This window comes from Panthera tigris, chromosome F3 (assembly GCF_018350195.1).
Source record: "Panthera tigris isolate Pti1 chromosome F3, P.tigris_Pti1_mat1.1, whole genome shotgun sequence".
NCBI classification, from domain to species: Eukaryota; Metazoa; Chordata; class Mammalia; order Carnivora; family Felidae; genus Panthera; species Panthera tigris.
The window spans coordinates 39,606,079-39,622,953 of NC_056678.1; positions in this window are offsets into that span (position 1 = coordinate 39,606,079).

The window sequence follows — 16,875 nt, forward strand, 5'->3', positions numbered from 1 at the left end:
CTCTCTGTGCCTCCCCGCCCCCCCCCAAGCTCTCTCTCTTTCTGTCTCTCTCTCTGTCAAAAACTAAATAAATATTTTTTAAATCCTTAAAAAAATAAATTAAAGAAGACATACATAAATGGAAAGATATTTTGTGCTCATGGATTGGAAGAATTCATATTATTAAAATGTGCGTATTATTCGAAATAATCTAATGCCATCACTATCAAAATTCCAATGACATTTTTCACAGAATTGGAACAAACAATCCTAAAATTTGTATGGAACCACAAAAAAAATCCTGACTAGTCAAAGCAATCTTGAGAAAGAAGAGCAAAGCTGGAGGCATCACGTTCCCTGATTTCAAACTATATTACAAAGCTTTAGTGATCAAAACAGTATGGTATTGGTATGAAAATAGACACATAGATCAGTGGAACAGAATAGAGAGCCCAGAAATAAACCACTCCTATATAGTCAATTAATTTATGATGAACGAGGCAAGAATTTGCAATGAGGAAAGGTCTGTCTCTTCAGTAAATGGTGTTGGGAAAACTGAACAGCCACATGCAAAAGAATGAAACTATCTGACACCATACACAAAAATAAACTCAAATTAAAGGCTTGAATGTTAGACCAGAAACCATAAAAGTCCTAGAAGGAAACATAGGCAGTAAATTTCTTGACATTGGTCTTGGCAATGTTTTTCGGATCTTACTCCATAGGCAATGGCAACAAAAGCAAAAATTTAAAAATGGGACTACATCAAACTAAAAGGCTTCTGCACAGCAAACAAATGGCTTCAGAATGAAAAAGCAACCTACTGAATGGGAGAAGATATTTGCAAATCATATAGCTGATGAAGAGTTGATATCCAAAATATATAAAGAACTCATACAACTCAATAACAGCAACAACCAAAAAAATGCAATTTTAAAAATGGGCAGAGGATCTGAATGGACGTTTTTCCAAAGAAGACATATAGATGGCCAATAGGCACATGAAAAGGTGCTCAACATCACTAACTATCAGGGAAATGCAAATCAAAACTACAATGAGATGTAGCCTCACACCTGACAGAATAGCTTTTATCAAAAGAACAAGAAATAACGAATGGTGAAGATGTGGAGAAAAGACACCCCTCAGGCACTGTTGATGTAAATGTAAATTGGAGCAGCCACTGTGGAAAACAGTGTGGAGTTTCCTCAAAAAGTTAAAAATAGGACTACCATACGATCCAACTATTTCACTTCTGAGTATTTACCCAAAGAAAATGAAAACACTAATTTGAAAAGATATGTTTACCCCTATGTTTATTATAGCATTATTTACAATGGCCAAGATATGAAAACAACCTAATTGTCCATCAGGGGATGAATGGCTAAAGAAAATGGATACGGATGATGGTGTACATACATGAGCATGCATGCACGTGTGCCCATGTGCACACACACGTGCACACACACACGTGCACACACACACACACACACACACACACTGGAATACAATTCGGCCATGAAAAGAGAATAAAATCTTATCCATTTTTATCAACATGGATGGACCTTGAGGGTGTTATGCTGAGTGAAATGTTAGAGAAAGACAGATATCGTGCGATTTCACATAAACGTAGAACCTAAAAAACAAAACAAAACTCATAAATTCGGAGAACAAACTGGCAGTTGCCTCAGGGGAGGGAGGTTGTGGGTGGGCAAAATGAGTGAAGGGGATTGAAAGGTATAAACTTCCGGTTATAAAATAAGTCATAGGGATGTAATACACAGCAAGGTGACTATAATCAATAATGTATTGCAAATTTGAAAGATGCCAAGAAAGTAAATATTAAAAGTTCGCATCACAAGAAGAAAGAATGTTGTAACTTTGTATGGTGATAGGCAGTAACTAGACTTACTGTGGTGATCATTTCACAACGTATACAAATGTCCAACCACCTTTATGTTTTACATCTGAAACTAATATAATGTTGCATGTCATATATACTTCAGTTTAAAAAAAAAGAACATTTCCCTGCATCCATTTTAGGAACCACAGAAAAGAGTCCAATATTCAATATGATAATTCAGCTGCCCACTGGATAGCATTTATAATCCCAACCATCTGAGCTTTCTCCCCTTATATATGGGGTTCTCTATCACCTGCATCAGAGTAACCTGAGGTATTTATTAATAATTTAGATTCCTGGGCTTCACCCAGGAAGGCGGGGACAGGAACTGCAGTTTAGCAAGGACTTTTTTGCACTCTAAACTTTGAGAAATATTGCCTACAGGTGATAACATCTGGGAGGGGTAACATTTTATGTGATTTTTGGTGCTTTGTAACTTAGCGTGAATGGTTTGCAGATAGAAAAAAGGAAGAACGTGTAAGGACCCCAAAAACATCAGTGCAAGAATATCCAAAGAAACACTTTATCTTTTTCAAAAATATGCCGAGAGTTAGTTTTGTGGGGAAATGAGCACAATCTAGTTAAAATTTTATAAGCCTGAAGATTCAGGTGAGATAGCTTATGTTTATTATAAATTGCACGAATTTTGTTGGCTTATAATCAGGGATAGCCATACTATAAGAAATATGACACAAAAACAATAATTTCCATAAGCAAAAGTTAATTTTAGCAATCCCTCTCCATATAGATTTAATATGGCTGGTTTGCTTTGAAAAATGTGTGGAAAGGTTACTTTGGCAGCTTTGTTCTTTGGTACTGATCCTGAACGGTGTCTGCCCGGAGGCCATTCCAAAGTGTGAAATTGAAGAGAAATACCAGGCAGGTGGCCAAAGTTTTAGAGATTGGACAGAAAATAATTCTTTTTCTTTTGACTTGGGACAGTGAAACCCAATGATCTCTTCTGCATTTGAAGACATATTTTTGGCATACTTTTATAGTACTAGTAAATAACACTTTTTCACTGGAAAACCCCCAAAACAATCATATAGAAACCAAACCTTGTAATCTTTATTCTTTCCTTATGTCAGCATAGGTCATTCATGTTTTGAAAGCAGCTTCAGCAAAATCCCCTGGTTTTGATTTTATTCAGATAACTATTTCATTCATTCATTCTTTCTAATAATGCGCTTCTAAGCCAAACTCATTACGCTACCCCTGTTTGTACCCAGAGACATCCATTCCCTTGGGCCCCGGCTAAATAGACATGCATCTCAGAATGCAAAAATTCTAAAAAAATACCTGAAACACATATCTTTCAGAACCTTCCTTGAACTTTCTAACATATGAAAAAGATTAGTTAACTCAGTTAAAGCTGAATTTTAAATAATAAAAACGATATTGGAGATACTGACTATAATGGGGGGGGGGGGGGATGAAAGCAACTTAAATGTCCAGTGATGAAAAGATCATTGAATTGTTTCATTTTAATGATAAAATATTATGCAGTCAATTTTTCAAAGAATCTTTAGCAACTTGAAGATTTGCTCATGATAGATAAACGTTAGGAGAAGAGAGTATAAAGAGTGTAACCCCAATTACATAAATATATTGGGATTTGGATCCTGAAAAAGACTGACAGGAAATAGCAAGAATAGTAACGGGGATTTTCTCTAGTTGTGGGATTTTTTTGTTATTTTTATTGTCTTCTTTATATTTTCCTGAATTTCCTAATTTTCTTGTAAAAATAATCCCAATAAACTATCAGTAAGTTTATTTCTCTGATTTTTTTTTTTTTTGCTTGTTAATTATTTTTGGTATATGTGCTGGTAAAGCAGGGACTGTAAGTCAATTTTGGAGAGCAAGCTGGAAATATTAAATCATATCATCTTTCCATCATGATTTCCTGTCCTAGCACCTTTCAGTCTCTTGGCTCTTACCCTAAATTAGGAGTTTCCTCATTGTGCCTAAGTGTCACCTGGCAAGCCCCCATCCCATCCGTTCCAAGATTCATTGAAGCAGGCCTGGAGCAAGTCCAGAAAACTGCATTTCTTTTTAAAGTTTATCTATTTAATTATTTTGAGAGAGAGAGAGAGAAAAAAAAAGAGAGAGAGAAATCAAGCGGGCAAGGAGCAGAGAGAGTGCGAGACAGTCAGAAGCCCAAGCAGGCTCCACACTGTCAGCATGGAGCCCGATGCGGGGCTCGAACTCACCAACCACGAGATCACGACTTGAGCTGAAATCAAGAGTCAGAGGCTTAACCAACTGAGCCACCCAGGAGCCCCTGGAACTGGCATTTTAACAAGCATGCCTGGTGATCTGATGCAGGTGATGAATGGCCTACTCGAAATACACCTCGATGAAATCTCCTAATCCCATCCCCGCATCTCTGTTTTCCCTCCACTCTTTATGCCAGTAGAAAATTTTTTCTGGAGTAGGGCATGACTTTATACTAGTTTCTTACCTCCGTTTAGCAATGGTGCCAGAAATTCCTGGTGGGAATCTGGATCGTAGCAGTCATGTGAGGAAGTCAGGAGTCAGGGAATCACTTTCCCTGTCTATCCTCTTTGTCCAACCATTTTCTCCCCATTTCCACCACCCTCCACCCCATTTACAAAGTATGTTTCTCTTTGGAAGTTGTGTATAGGGTTCCTTCTTTTATAATCGAGCCACTAGTTGAATAGCTATAAGCAAGTAATCTAATCTTGCTAACTCTCAATTTCTTCATCTGAACAAGGAGAATAATACCTTGTATGGATGTAGTGATGGTGAGGAATAATATAAGTCAAATACGGTCACAGAGTAAACCATCAATCAAGGACAATAATTATTATTATTCACTAGGATACAATTTGTCAAGATGCAAGACTCAGATTAGCTTAATGTTGCTTCCTTGAGCCCACCTAAAAAAAAAGAGGGTCTGAAAGTGCAAACAAGAATTACCATGAGTATCGGACTCAAAAACTTATCATCATTGTTACTTTATTTTTCGAAAGTACATGAATCCCATTGAGCTGAATCAAAATATATTTAAGAAATAATGCTCGTGGCAGTGGAGTATAAAACATAATGAGCCGCTTTTGTGGGTGATTAAACATCCAAGGGAAGCTGATATAGCCACAAATGTCATGATTCCAACGCCAAAATCATTATTATGAATACATGACAAGGAAGGGTCAATAAACCACAAAAAGAGAAGTGGAAAATAGTGTTCTTTTATCTCTATTACAATAAGGATAGAGGTTGTGAATGGAACATACATACACATTTACACAGTCACATGCACTTGTGCATATACTTGTACACACACACACTAAAGTCACCTCAACTGACAAATTCTGAAGGACATCCAAGTGTTTCGGCGTCACAGTGAGTCATCATTGTGCTGACTATACTTTATCAGTCATAGCACTGACACTGTGGGGTCTTTACGACTGAAGAGGCTGTGTGACCTAATCCCCCCTGTTCAGCCAGACTGCAAAATTTAAAGGGATTAATACCAAAATACACTTGAAAGGGTAAAGAGAGAAATTGACCAATATACGGGGAGAGAAGGAACAGAGGGAAAAAAAGAACCAAAATTAAAGAAAGCAAATAATGATTATTTTCGAGACATTATAAATTAAAGGCAAACTCAGCACTAAATGCAATTATCAAAATATGCACTTATTCCACAAATATCTATGAAGTATCTACTGCATGCCGGGCAACGTAAGAGGAGGAAGGGTGAACAGGATATGGCACCTGCCCTACATTTATTGTTGAATGGAGGAGACACATACGTGACATCTACATGTATCATTGGGAAGCATTAATTTGTTTAATTGATAATCACTGACTGATAAGCCAGGCTCTGTGCTCAGCATTGATACATATGCATAAAAACATGTGAATACAAAAATTATATGAGTGCAGAAGAGACATGGAACTTATGGGACTTGACATTGGATAACAAGTTAATATCAATATAAATAAATATGAATGAATATTCTAATGATGTTCAATAGTGACCCAAGCCAACACTGTATCTCTAATGCAAGTATCTTCCTTATGTTAAAGACTTAACAGGTGTCAGACTGACTTAAGGGAGGGACAGATGAACTTTATTTAAAAATAGGAAGGGAAACTTGTTCTCTATCTACAAAAATCTAGTTTAATAAAGAAAGTAGAAATTTGCTAGACTTACTGCTGATTCAATTGTTTATGATAATTATTTATTTTGAAACCGGAAGTCACAATCTAGTGTTCTCTCCTAATATAATGCTCTTGGTGGCTATCTTTGTGGCTGCCAACAAGTTTGACTTTTATTTGATATTACAAGTGTTCTAATGCATAATTATTCCTCATTTATAGATCTACCTTAAATACCACTACATACCTTGAATACTATAAAATAAGATACGGTTAGTTTTAGGACTCTACAGAATGCAAACATACCAGTCTGGGGCTTTCTTGGAGCACTAGCTCAAGCATTAAAATCAGGCAAATAGACAAATAAAATTGAATTTCACATTCAGGTAAGACACACATTCTTAAATTCTGCTGGATTAAAATAAAAATTTATCAATAATGATGTTGTTTGTAAATATGGTGAGGCTTCATTCTATCAACCTCCATGCATTTTAAGATATATCCTCTCACCAGGCTAAAAAAGATCTGTATGTTTTATATGTTACATCATAATCCATAGCCCACAGGATTTGGATTTGGATTTTAGCACTCATTTACTAGGGATTTAAGAAATAGTAAGGCTTTTAACAATTCAGTTCAACACCCATTTATTGAGTGGGTTTATGTTTTTTAGCAAAAATAATTAGGATAGATTCTTTAACTTCCATGAACTCACAATCCAATGGGAGATTTTTTTTTTAATGTTTATTTATCTGAGAGAGAGAGAGAGTGCACGTGTGCAAGTGGGGGAGGGGCAGAGAGTGAGGGAGAGAGAGAATCCTAAGGAGGCTCTGCACTGCCAGTGCAAAGCCCAAGGCAGGGCTCGATCCCACGAACCACAAGATCTTGACCTGAGCTGAAATTGAGTCCGAGGCTTAACCTACTGAGCCACCCAGGCGCCCCTAGTGGGAGAATTTTTTAGCCAGTTTTAAAACTGCTTCATTTTCCTCATTTTCAAGATGAGAAGATGCAGTCCTTATTTCAAGAGCATCTTTGCCCATTCCTTGAGTTCTCTTGCGTCTCCCTTCTGCTATGTAAGGCCAGTGCCCCAGGAGTTTGGATCCCAGTCTCTCCTTCTCTCTTAGGAATGTTACTTTCAATTCCTCTTAACTATCCCTCCTCTCTACAGGCGTATTCACCGCACTCTCTCAACTGGATCCTTGCCATAGAAATTTAAACACACTCAGGATTCTCCCATCTCAGTAAAAACAAAAAACAAAAAATAAAAACCTTCCTTAAACCTCACATCCTTCTCCGGCCTTATTGCTCTCTTCCTCTTTACAATCAAATTTCTAAAGAGACATCTGTACTTCCGATATATTTCTTCACTTCCCACTTAACTCCTCGACTCACTTTGAAACAGTGTCCATGCCTTCACCCCCAAACAGCTCCCATGAAAAATGATCTCCTCAGCTTTATGAGACATATCTGAGGCCATATGTTACTTGACCTTCTCCTTGAAATATCTTCCTTGACTTTGGTGACACCATGGTGTCCTCATTTTCTTCCCTCTTGGCGACTGCAGTACGGATATAAACCAGCAACAGCGATCCTGGGGTGTTTACTTCACGTACTCAGAAGAGGCAAGAGGTGATCACCCTCCTTCCCACGCTTCAACTTCAGATGTTCTCCCATCCTAAAAGGCCAGGGTTCAGGCTGTCCTTGCAGCTTGAATCTCTTCCCATGTGAGATGACAGGGTCTATTTCAAGAATTATTTTAGGTAAACCATGGCTACGCCCCAGGAGATGGGGGCAGAGGGAAGAGAGGTTTTGAGACTAAGAATCAGTCCTGGAAACTTTCCTCTTGTCCTCCTCTCCACCTTTTCCCCATAAATTAAAAAAATTTTTTTTCTTTTTACATTTATTCATTTTTGAGAGACAGAGAGACAGAGGGAGGGGCAGAGAGAGAGGGAGACACAGAATCTGAAGCAGTCTCCAGGCTCTGAGCTATCAGCACAGAGCCCGACGTGGGGCTTGAACTCACAAACCTCAAGATCATGACCTGAGCTGAACTCAGAAGCTTAACCAACCAAGCCACTCAGGCGCCCCTCCCCCATAAATTTTTAAGGTGGCTCCCATTTCCCTATTGATATGAGAAAAGGAAACAGTGCTCAGCTAATTGTAACTCAAGAAATGGGAATTAAAATAGCAATATTTTAACCCTTGGACAGATTTTGAGCAGGAGAGAGATGTGACCTAAGTGCTTTGCTAATCAATGCATCTTTGTTCAGTTAAAGACTTTGGAACAGTACGTAACCATCTAGGTTTGTCTCAAGACACAAATGACTCAGATCAGCATTTGTGGAATATGAGATAATGGTATGTTGTTTTCCATGAAGAGAGGGAAAAAAAAGTGCAATATACTGGAATACCAGAATTCAGAAAGCTGGAGTTGCAATCCAGACCCTATTTTCTGGCTCCTTCTCAGCCTTATTCCCCCCTCCCTAAACCCTAAAGGCTAGAACTTTTCAAGGCTAGTCCCAAAAGTTGTACTTTTCTTCCCCTAAATCCCTCTTAAGGCCATCTTAGTTGTGACCACAGCCCAATGCACTCACATTTTTAGCTCCAACCCTGATCGCTTACTTGAGCTCCAAACACAAATATCCAGCTGCCTGCTCAACATCTCCACTTGCTTGTCTGCAAGGCACATCTGGTCCTTTTTCAGGCTTCCCTCTGTCAGGAAATGACCCTACCAGGAAATAACAGCGACTTCCACGGACCACAACTTTCTCCTAGTCCTGAAAACTTTGCCTCCTAAACATACGCCTGGTCTGTCTGCTTCTCTCCGTGTTCAGCAGCACCAGCCCCCCCTCTAGCTCACACCTCCAGGATCGCTCCATTAGGCTACAACAGCTGCATCCCAACCAGTCTTCCCGAATCCATTCAAGTCCTTTTCCGGTACATGCTTCTCACGACAGTAACAATCTTATAAAACTCAGATTATAGCACTTGTTATTTAAAGCTCTTTAACACATCCCACTGCTCTTGGGGCAAATACTCAAATCCTAAATATGCTCTATTAAGCCCTGTCCAGCCTGACCCCTCTATTCTCCAGTCTCATTGTCTACACTTGTTTTTGCTTTTGGCTGTTATCATACTGAATGTCTTAGACTCCCCAACACATTACGCTCTTTTCAGACACAGGGCCTCTGCACATGGTATTCCCTGTCCCTGGAACATTCCATTTCTACTAGTGAACCCTTATATTGCTTCTTCACCTTTCAAACGAGATATCACTGGCCTAATGCCCTTTGTCCTGGACCAGGTGGGGTTCCCCTGTGGCATGCTGTTGTAGAGTTGTGTCTTTCACAGCACTTAGCCAATGTAATCCAGCTGAATCCACTTCTAATTATACATCTCTCCCTACAATTTACTTTGTGATTTACTGGACTGCAAACTTCATGAAAACAGGAATAAGGTCTAGTTGTGTCCCCCCTTGTATTCCCAGCACCTACCACATTACCTAGCACATTTAAGGCACTCAGCGGAATATTCACCACAAAGGGACATAGGCTGTTAATTTAAATAACCATAAGTTGTTTCATATTAGGTTGCAATGTTGTCGGACATTCCCCCTGTCTCCTTTCAGTTCTTTTTCAAATTTTCCTTAAATCTCTTGTTCATTTTCTCACTCCCTCAGCCTCTTTTAAATCTCCTTGCCTTTGCCACCTGTCCTCTGTTACCAGAGACCTTATTTGATAACATTTAAGGTAAGTCCAACACCGGCTCCAAACCATTCTCTGAGTATTCTTGAGTCTATGGGAAAATCCCAGTTGTGACTTTCTCCTTTTGCGTTTCTCATAATGAATTTTTCCCTTGCTCCCTCTTCTGCCCTCCCTGCCAGTTGCAATTAGATCGACTATCAAACAGGGGTGACAATGGGCCTAGAGGACCCATCTTCACCATAGGCCATATCCTCCTTCTTCAGGAAGGTGTTATACAAGTGTAGGAGAGGTTGGACGCCATGATGAGTTCATGGTGTCTCAGTTGTGACCTCATCTCTAGAAAAGCCCACCAGCCAGCTTTCCATCTGGGACATCTAACTTGTACCCTCTTAGCCCCCTGTACTTCTTCTGTGACACACTCTGCACATTTGTAGCTAAATACTTATTTTGTAATTAGTTGTTGAATATCTCTCTCAGCCACAATTAAGCCCTACAGCTGGTTGTTGGCTATATCCACAGTGCCAGGCACAAAGTAGAAACTCAATAAATAGTAATGAATGAATGAATGAATGAATGAATATAACTAACTAAGGTGCCAATTTGGCAGAATTTGCCACTTGGCTATGCTTTTCTCTAGGCAGCTAAATAATCTCATTAAATTTGATCATTGCTTTACATTAAATACTATCATTAAATATCAGTAATAGAAACACTGCATCTGAGTAATTATGTTAAATAAATTAAATAATTACAATTAAATTGAAACCATGCCATTTATTTTTTTAAGTTTATTTATTTATTTAGTAATCTCTACACCCAACGTGGGGCTTGAACCCACAACTGTGAGATTGAGAGTCACGTGCTCTTCCGATTCAGCCAGTCAGGTGCCCTGAAACTATATAATGTAAAGCAACATTTCAAGAAATGCAAAAATGTAAGTACACTTACTTTTCACCTTGATTTTCATGCCTACATATCTTTCCCGCTTTTTCCCTTAGGCTTGAGTAAAAAGCATCATACGTAGCATCTTCTCCATACCTGGAATTTCAAGTGGTTTCCAGAGTTATCACAAGCATCTTCCCTGAGCTTCAAATACAACAAGGATTTGGGTATTTTCTACATACCAGGCACAGTGACAAGTATTTTCCCCTGCTCTATTTTATTTACTACCTATCATACCTCTCCAGAGTGGAGATTCTTTCTAAACCCAGCAAGATTTTCTTTAACTTGTTTTCTGTATTGTGCTAAAACGCCTTTCAAAAATTTCCAAGCGGCTCTTTACACCTGCAAGTTTCCTCTATTTTGTGTGTATCTGGGAAAATGAGGTTTAAAAGTGTCTTTAACAACATTGACTTAAGGAGTCAAATATTAATCATGAAAAGCCCATGTGTATTTATCACTCCTTTGGAAGAATGATAGTGTCCCAAGATTTGGAAGAAAATAGAAAAAAAAAATCACAAAAGATAATAGGTTCCAGTCGAGAAGAATAGACATCTAAAGCACTTAAAAACAACTAAAAGGAAAGGTAATTGGGAAGATATGTCTCAAATATTATATGAGAGATCCTACTTCCTATTAGTGAATTCCCTTATAGATGCTGTGCAAACTGCATCATCTATGGTAAGCCATTTGCATTTAAGTGATCTACATCCTCCTCCCCAGCAGACTTCAAGTCCTGTTTATCTTTCTCTTCACAACATCCTCCAGAACATAGGCACACATACATGTGCATACACACACGCATTCATACCCACGCATTTGTGTGCACACAAGCATACGCGCACCCCTAGCAAAGAACCTGGCACAGAGTAGACTTTCAAAAAAATTTTTAAGCCAAACTAAATTCTCTTAGTCTGTAATTGTAAAAGGTACGGTTAGACATTTCACACAAAATGTGTTATGAAAAAAAATCAATGTTTTTATATATATAGATGTGAAGCTAGACACTCAGACAGGTGTTAGAGCTTATGTAATGCGCAGAACTTCCCAAACTGTGGTGGGGTTTTGGGACACTAAATCATAATCCTCTATTATTACTAACACAAATGTTTATCTCTTTACCCAATGGTGATAGAAAGATAAATTATTTAGAAAATGATCAAAAATTACCTCAAATAGGAAGGCATTGGGCATATTTTATTAATCCTATTTTGCCGTAGTTTTCTGTTCTCTTGTCCCTAACATAAGATATTCAGTATTCTAGAATGGAAATAATGTGCCTCAACCACAGTCAGGCTGGAAAAGCGGGAGGTGTAAATTGTCTCAGTTTTCCCTCGTTGATATGCCATCCATATCAAATCAAATAGTACCTACACCTTCACAGGGATCATCACAGTGTTTCGCTTTGATAGAGGGGTGATCCCCCAATCTGTTATAACTCTTAAGACGAGGAAGGTTCCTGGAAGGTACTTCAACTTCTCCTTTTCTTTTGTACCCATCACAGTGCTACAAACATAGGAGGACCATTCAGGCCAGAACTGTTGTTACTTTTTACTAAAGAGAATGTCATAATATGTTCCAAAAAAGGAGTTAAAATTAACTACAAAGGAGAAAGAATAAGGTGATGCTACATTTAAAGTATAAAATTTGGTGATGTTTAAAACGTAATTTTAATTTGGGACACCTGGGTGACCCAGTCAGTTAAACGTCCGACTTCGGCTCAGGTCATGATCTCACGGTTTGTGAGTTCGAGCCCCGTGTCGGGCTCTGTGCTGACAGCCCGGAGCCTGGAGCCTGCTTCAGATTCTGTGTCTCCCCCTCTCTCTGCCCCTCCCCTGCTCGTATTCTGTCTGTCTCTCTCTCAAAAATAAATAAACATTAAAAAAAATTTTTTAACCATAATTTTCATTTAATATTAATTTTAAGAATTAATCTCATAAAAGAAAACAATAAAACCAATATATCACTGTCTTATCATACCTAACATAGCTTTAGCTCTTATTTTTGAAGTCACCACTATTTTAAAATCCTGATGTTATATACACACGCATATTAGATAATGTTTTTTAAAAATAGTGGTAATTAAATTCAACAACCATTTGGTTAGCTTCTTGTGCAAGGCATAGCATCAGAAGCCAAAAGGAGCTCAGAGATGAAGATAACTTGCCCTTGCTTTTAAAAATTGAAAGTATAATACATAATGACACGGAAATAACTGTAATAGGAGCAGAATGTTAGAATTATGAGATGTACTACAGTGGAGTACAAGGGGCAGACAGGAGAATTTTTACAAAGGAGGTAACCCTTCAACTGGACCTTGAAGAATTAGCAAGACTTTGACAGACAAAGGGAAGGGTATTCCAAGCACCATGAACTAAATAACATCGTGAAAAAAATCAATAAAACCCATGCCTGTGTTGACGTTTCTGTTCTCAACTGAATGGTCACTTCAGTTACCTGAAGACTGTTTCTCTTTCTTTGAGTTGTTAATCTAAGACTGTACTTTTGAACGGGGCTATTTTTATTGCCAGAAGTATCACCTCCCAAACTAGAAATCGGTCACTGTCACCGAATTACGGCCTAACGACTTCACATGGGACTAGCCTTATGTGAGCTGGAGGTCTACAGAAAATTTGAAAGTCTGTAAATTCCCAGAAATTAAAGAATTTAGAAGCTCTAATCAATCACACTGAAAAGCAGAGTGACATATAGTCTCAAGTGCAAAGGTTCTGGAAGAGATGATTGAGACTAGCTATATACTAACATTTAACCGAGTTTCCATTCATTATCCCTTTGGAAACTTTCATCAACTATTCTCAATGCAATAGGCTCCATCAGTGTGACACATAGTAGGTGCTCAAAAAATACTAGTTAGATGACAGACCTTTTTTTTCAGATGACTTTTGTGCCCACTTTGTAATAAAGGCTGCTGAAATATTACATAAAAAGAATCTGCTCTGAACACTCAACTCTACATTTATTTAATGTCTTTTATGTCCAATGTACTGATAGTTTGTGTACCCGTTCAGTGAGCAGAATGATTTTTCATGCAATGTCCTATTTGGTCCTTACAACAATCCAAAGGGCAAATCCCACTACTCCTATTTTATGGATGGGACTATGGAGATTCACCAAGATCAGGAGACTTGTCCAAGGTCGGAGAATTAAACCTTGGCTTAATTTCCACAATGTGACACAGCTTACATCAGTGCCTTTCTTTGACTAGTCCTGATTAATACTCCTTGCCTAACACGGCTTGATTTACGTAACAAATAATTATTACTATCTGTTCATATTCATTCATCTCTTTATCTACGTATCAAAAGAGGAATATATATAAACAGAAAGTATAGAGGTAATTGCATTTTGTTTTCAAATGCAAAAACAAACTTTTTATTAAAAAGTGTAATGAGAGGGGCGCCTGGGTGGCTCAGTCGGTAAGCGTCCGACTTCAGCTCAGGTCATGATCTCACAGTTCATGAGTTCGAGCCCCGCATCGGGCTCTGTGCTAACAGCTTAGAGCCTGGAGCCTGCTTCAAATTCTGTGTCTCCCTCTCTCTCTGCTCCTCCCCCGCTCATGCTCTGTCTCTCTCTCCTTCAAAAATAAATAAAAACATTTTTAAAAAAGTCTAATGAGAAAGCATTTGTTTAAGTTTAATATTATGGTAATGTTCATGAATATATTACAGAACACTTATGAAGAATCTCTAGCTAAACACTTTAAGTTCAGAAATCACTTCCAATTATTGCTCAAATTGGACCAAGGACTTATTTCTGTGCATAAACAACATGCAGTGCTAATTGTATTCATAAGATAAAATGTTCTCAAGTTGTCTTTGGCCAATGGACTGAGAACAAGAAGCCTGACTTACATTCCACAGATGTAAATAATAATTTGATGGTTAGCTCATTACAGGGAATGTGGTAGTGTAAAACGACCATAGTACATCTATTCTGGAATTTTAGGGTTTCTACAGAATCCATCCGTGATTTGTTTATGATGTAGAGATGATTGACTCTGTCAGTTACTAATAAATGGTAAATAAAAAAGTAACCTATGATATTAAAGTACTACATTAGCTACATTGTGATTAAATTACAGTAACACCACCAGCTATAAACCTTTATAGAATCTTCTCAACCATGCAGTAATTCTCCTAACTATACTATTATGTAGAGCACAAATATTTCTTTGTAAGTCCAAAGCAATACATCAGGGAAGCGTTTACTGCTGAAGCTAGATTGAGAGTAAATGCATCTTGGGTTGCTATGAATAAAAGCTCTAGCTTCTCATTACTTTATGACAAGACACAGAAATTCACTTTACTTTTCATTTAAGCTTTTCGGCTTCCGTTTATAGATGTATGCCTTCACGCTTTTATTCCCTTCTTGCTTCAGCCGTACGTAATAAATGATTATAAATTTTCACATTTGACCACCTCTCTGCTAGTCTCATGCTTAATGCACAAAGTTAGGAAGCCGCAGGTAAAATTTCACAAACACTTTTATTTATGATGTTGTCCTTGGTAACGGAAATTTCAATGTACTGAAATGAAAAGTATGATTAAAGGGATACGACATCCTGACAAGGATAGTAGAGGGCAGTCTTCTATTTCCCACTGAAAATATATAATACTTTTTTGACATCAATTTCATAGAGAATAGACATGGGTTAGTCATGGAAAAAAGACACAAACATGTTTCTAACTTCAGTATCCTCGAATTTTCACTTGTATAACTTACAGTAGAAATACCTTATCTGCTGATGGGCTTACGATGTGAAAAATATTTTATTATTAAATTATTATTAAAATTTAATATCAAAGACTGAACAGAAATTGAGGAAAAATAAAATTTGTGATGAAAGAATCCTTTTTCTGGAAGGCAATATATGTAGAATAGTACTGAATTTTTCCTGTTTTAATTATTTCAGGAACTATTGAATAATAATAACTATTTTATTATTTTAAATCTCTACGTGGCAAAAAACGAGGCAGGACAAATTGGAAAAGTTAGAAACACAGTTAGCCTTTTGTGCATTTCTCCAAAATTACCATTGTGCAAACAAGATACAAATGTGTCTACTTATTATAATGTCAAAAATATTTGAGGATTTGAGGCTATGAGTTACCCTTTTTCTATAACTTTGGGGAAGAAAGAAGCTAAATGATTGGTAGAACTTCCTCTTGTAAAGTCACTTCTCAAATTAAATTCTGCTGCTAAAAAGTGCAGTTTCCGTGCCTGAAAATTAGAATTGCTTCAGACACGCTGGTTTCACCCACAGTCTTATTCTGGTCTCCAGCCAGTTAACAAAATGTGTTATCAGTAGATTTGAGTTCAAGGATCATTATAACTCCCTCAGCCTTGTACTGCCACAGCAGGGCGTTGAGAGCTATTTCCTACTCATCGAAGGAAGATATAACATCTTGATTTCAAATCTCTGGCAATAAGATATTGTGGAAATCTTAAAATGTAGATCCTTTTGATTTCATAGCTATGAAACTAAGAAACTGGAAACTTACTTTGAACAGCTGAAGATTTAGCCAGGGATGTGGCCAATCTCTGGGCATTCATACCTGGATTGTCTTTAGGATATCCCATGTCTGTAGCTTAAATGTCACCGATTCATTCACAATGTGTGTCTGCTGAATTTCCACATTGTGCAGAGCGCCATACTAAGCCCGGGGGAGGAGGGAAGACGCACGAAAAGCACCAGGCATAGCTCTTGTCGTCTAGCAGCGTATAGTCTGGCAAGGAAGATAAGACTTGCACACAAGTAACTAAAATTGCAAGTCAGCAAATAATCAGAGCCGTATGAGCAGAGAGGTAAATTTCACGAAATTACCTCGTGCTGGAAGGGCCGAGTGTGGCCGCCATCTGGCAGTTGCAGGGAGTTTGGGTGGTCTGTTCATCCGTCTCAGTTCATGGCTCGGGCAGAGGTCAGTAAATTCAGCAGACTTGAGTGCTGCCAGTTAAGGACCAAGAGCTAAAGACCCTGTGGTGTCCTTGGAGCCACAGACAGATCCAAAGCCCAGACAGGAGAGGAAAGAGTGAGGAAGAGGGAGAGGGGTGATGGGTCCAGAGAATAGGAGGTGAGACAGCGAACACCTCCAGCATCAAATGCTCAATGATGTTGACGTTACGACACAGGACGTGTTGGGAAAAAAAAATTCTTGAAAGATAACTTTGGGTTTTGCATTAATGAAAATGAAAGGATTTTAACAG